The 4,635-nt window shown below is 44.8% G+C and overlaps 1 non-coding gene across 1 annotated transcript; it reads left to right on the top strand.

The window, feature by feature from the left end:
* The first annotated feature begins 916 nt into the window (after window positions 1-916).
* On the top strand, window positions 917-1,054 carry LOC119933875. The gene has a single exon (XR_005452743.1). It is a non-coding gene; the product is annotated as a small nucleolar RNA SNORA7 (small nucleolar RNA).
* The last annotated feature ends 3,581 nt before the right edge of the window (window positions 1,055-4,635 follow it).

Raw genomic sequence — 4,635 nt, forward strand, 5'->3', positions numbered from 1 at the left:
ATTGCAGGGTGGGAGAAGGAAGATGGATTTAATGATATTGCAGCATCATCTCAAAAAATGTGACATAGCAGTGGATTATTGAGACATGGTCAGGCAGGCAAATCAGCTTGATAGACATTCATTCATTCAATCAATCATACTGAGCAAAACTGGGGGCAAAGTATACAATCTAGCAAAGGTGACACACTAAAACAAATTAAAATGAAGTTTAAAGGTATATCGATAAGTGTTACGGGAGTCGGAGAGAAGTGCAGTACACAAAAGTTCTCTGGGGGCAAAGAACAGACTGGGGAGCCAGAGGTTATGGATTCTAATTCTGGTTCTGTCACTTGCCAGCTGAATGACTTTTTTGTGCCTCCTTTCCTCAACTGCAAAATGGGGATTCATTCATTCATTTATTCATCCAATTGTATTTATTGAGTGCTTACTGTGGGCAGGGCACTGTACTAACTGCTTGGGAAAGTACAGTACAACCGTTCTGACTGTGAGCCCTGTGTGGGACAGGGACTGTATCCAACTTGATTAACTTGTATTTACCCCAGTGCTTAGAATAGTACTTGATATATTTTAAGCGTTTAACAAATGCCACAAAAAAACAAGTGCTTAAAGGGTGGGGACTCAAGTGTATAAACAGGAAGTGTTGAAGTGGCATTAGTGAGGAAAATAAGATGGGATATGTCTTCTCCAAAGCCAAGCCCATCCAGATCCCATGTCCACTGCTGTACCAAATCCATGCCTGGTCAATTCACTAGCTACAGATGCCACCATGGTCAGTCCACCTTCTAGACTGTGAGCCCACTGTTTGGTAGGGACCGTCTCTATGTGTTGCCAACTTGTACTTCCCAAGTGCTTAGTACAGTGCTCAGCACACAGTAAGCACTCAATAAGTACAATTGATTGATTGATTGATTGATGTACCCTCTCAGGATCATACCTGGAGAGTTTCCAGTACTCCCCTAGTTTCGGCTATGGGAGGGAGAGTCAAACAGAGGCATACCCATTCCATTCCTAGCTTGGGCAGTGGCTAGCCAATGGAAGGCAATATGCTACAAGTCAAAACTCACCTGTGCTGGGCAGCAGTGGCATGGAAGAGAGATGAGGGCGGAGACTCAAGTATACTGCACCAATGGAGGCAATGATAAACCACTTCTGAATTTTTACCAAGAAAACTCTATGGATACGCTACCAGAATGATTGCAGGAGGAGGTGAGGTGGGGTGTTCTGGGAGAGATGTTTCCATGGAGTCTGCTATGTGTAGGAAACAACTCAACAGCATAAGACAAAACACATGCTCATGACTACACTGTGGCCCAGTCAGAAGAGGATAGACTATGAAAGCGACACTTGCAAATAGTGAATCAATCAATCAATCAATCGTATTTATTGAGCGCTTACTATGTGCAGAGCACTGTACTAAGCGCTTGGGAAGTACAAATTGGCAACACATAGAGACAGTCCCTACCCAGCAGTGGGCTCACAGTCTAAAAGAATAATGATAATAATACTAATAATGGCATTTAGTAAGCGCTTCCTATGTGCAAAGCACTGTTCTAAGCGCTGGGGGGTTACAAGGTGATCAGGTTGCCCCCCGCGGGGCTCACAGTCTTCATCCCCATTTTACAGATGGAACTGAGGCCCAGAGAAGTGAAGTGACTTACCCAAGGTCACACAGCCGACCAGCGGTGGAGTCGGGATTTGAACGCCTGACCTCTGACTCCAAAGCCCGGGCTCTTGCCATTGAACCACACTGCTTCTCAAAGTGAAGAAGCAGGATGAGAAATGTTAACCCCTTCTGTGACACACTAAGAAGCCAGGAGCAGAAGAAACCTGAATCCCCAGAAGACACTTTTAGGAGTCGGGCCACTGGAAGGACACATAGAAAGAGAGATGGCTTACAACTTTCCTGTTGCCCAGATCCAGTTTGAGGAGTATTCTCCAATGAGATTCTCAATTTCAATGTACACAACTTTGGCAATTCCAAGAGGCTTGCTAAAGCAGTTGCCACAGGCAAACAGAGAAAGGCTGGGAAACCAATAATGAATTTAAGGAATGTTAAGTCCAGACATGCTGACTGTCATACTCTTTTTTCATTTTAACCAGGAGGCATGCCTTAGGTCACTGTTTTGGTTCTGGCTCAAAGGACTTCGGTTTTCAGAGAAGCAGCAAGTTGTAGTGGATAGAGCATGGGCCTAGAAGTCGGAAGGTCCTGGGTTCTAATAGTGGCTCCACCACTTGTCTGCTGTGTGGCCTTGGGCAAGTCATTTCACTTCTCTGGCCTCAGTTACCTCATTTGTAAGAGGTGGATTGAGACTGTGAGCCTCACTTGGGTCAGGGACTGTGTCCAACTCAATTCGCTTATATCCACCCCAGTACTTAGTAAAAGCTTAACAAATACCATCATCATCATCATCACCATTAGGCATAGCACTGTACTAAGTACTGGGAGAGAATACACACGTAAAAATTAGAGATGGTCCTTGTCCCTTAGGGAGTTCACAAACTAAGAGTAGAAGTAGGGAGAAAGTATTGGAGACAGACTTATCAGGAGTGATGAAACATTAAAACACAACACAAATATACAAAATAGGCTCAAAGTCTTGGTGGGGAAGGAGTTGCCTGAGAGAAGGCAAAGGTTACCAGGGCTGCTTTTCAGCCAACCAATCAATGGTCTTTATTGAGCATTTACTGCATGCAGGGCACTGTATTAAGTGCTTGGGAGAGCATGATATAACGAAGTTGATAGATATGTTCTCTGTCCACATACAGTACTTATAGTCTAGAGGGGGAGACAGACATTAGCATAAATAAATAAATTATGGATCTGTACATAAATGCTGCGGGGCTGAGAGTGGGATGAATAACAAGTGCTTAAAGGGAACAGACCCAAGTGACTAGGTGACAGAAGAAAAAGTTAGGGAAAAGAAGGTTTAATCAGGGAAGGCTTCTTGGAAGAGATGTAATCTTAATAAGGCTTTGAGGTGGGGAAGAGTTGTGGTCTGGTGAATAGGAAGGGAGAGGGAGTGCCACGCCAGAGGGAGGATGTGATAAAGGAGTTGGTGGTGAGATAGACGAGATCGGGGAACAGTGAGCATTTGAGGAGGGAAGTATGTAGTCTGGGATGTAGTAGGAGGACAGTGAGGTAAGGAGTGTTTGGTGAGCTTTTGGAGTACTTTCAAATGGATGCTAAGGGGTTTCTCAGTGTGAGACATGTGGGGCATGAAGGCAGCCTGTGAATAAGGTGGGGGGAGCAAGGGGCTGCTCTTGCTCTCTTGCCTGTCAATCATATTTATTGAGTGCTTACTGTGTGCAGAGTTCTGTACTAGGCACCTGGGAGAGTACCATACAACAATAAACAGATACACTCCCCACAATGGTCTAGAGGGGAAGACAGACATCAGTATAAATGAATAAATTACAGATATGTATGTAAGTACCGTGGGGCTGGGAGGGGGGAAGAATGAAGGGAGCAAGTCAGAGTGATGCAGAAGGGAGTAAAAGTGGAAAGTCAGACTCAGTCAGGTAAGGTCTGTTGGAGGAGATGTGCCCTCAATAAGGCTTTGAAGTAGGAGAGAGTAATATATGTTGGATATGCGGAGAGAGGACTTTCCAGGCAAGAGGCAGGACATGGGCCAGAGGTTGGTGGGGAGATAGAAGAGATCAAGGTACAGTGAGAAGGTTAGCATTAGAGGAGTGAAGTGTGCAGGGTGTATTGTAGTAGGAGAATAGTGAGGTGAGGTAAAGCCAATGGTGAGGATTTTTGTTTGATTTGGATGTGGATGGGCAACCACTGGAGTTTTTTGAGGAGTGGGGAACATGTCCTGTACATTTTGGAGAAAAATTATCTGGACAGCGGAGTGAAGTATGTACTGGAATGGGGATAGTCAGGAGGCAGGGAGGTCAGCAAGGAGGCTGATACAGTAAATCAAGGAAGGATAGGATAAATTATTGGATTAATGTGGTAGCAGTTTGGATGGAAAGGAAAGGGCAAATTTTAGTGAAGCCATGAAGGTGGAATCGACATGATTTAAGTGATGGACTGAATATGTGGGTTGAATGAGAGAGTCAAGGATAATTGAATTGTACTTTCCAAGCACTTAGTACAGTGCTCCTGCACACAGTAAATGCTCAATAAATACAGTTGAATGAATGAATGAAGGATAATGTCAAGGTTATGAGCTTGTGAGACAGGAAGGATGGTGGTGCCATCTACAGTAATAAGAAAGTCACGGGGAGGACAGGATTTGGGTGGGAAGATAAGTTCTGCTATAGACACAGTGTTTTAGGTGACAGGAGGACATCCAAGTAGAGCTGTCCTGAAGGCAGAAGGAAATGTGAGACTGCAGAGGAGGAGAGAAATCAGGGCTGTATATTAGATTTGGATATCATGCCTCCCCTGCTCTACCTGGTGCTGTTTGGATGAGCTCTTTGTCTTAATCCCCACTTTGCTGATGAGGAACCTGAGCCACAGAGAACTTAAAGTGACTTACCCAAGGTCACCCACCAAACAAGGGATGGAGGCAGGATTAGAACCCAGGTCCTCTGACTCCCAGGCTCATGGTCTTTCCACCAGGCTATGCTGCTTGTCATCTGGTTAACTGGCTATTTTAGGTTTCCAAGTGGAGTAGTTACTCCAGC

This window comes from Tachyglossus aculeatus, chromosome 10, assembly GCF_015852505.1.
Source record: "Tachyglossus aculeatus isolate mTacAcu1 chromosome 10, mTacAcu1.pri, whole genome shotgun sequence".
In the NCBI taxonomy this organism is placed as follows: domain Eukaryota; kingdom Metazoa; phylum Chordata; class Mammalia; order Monotremata; family Tachyglossidae; genus Tachyglossus; species Tachyglossus aculeatus.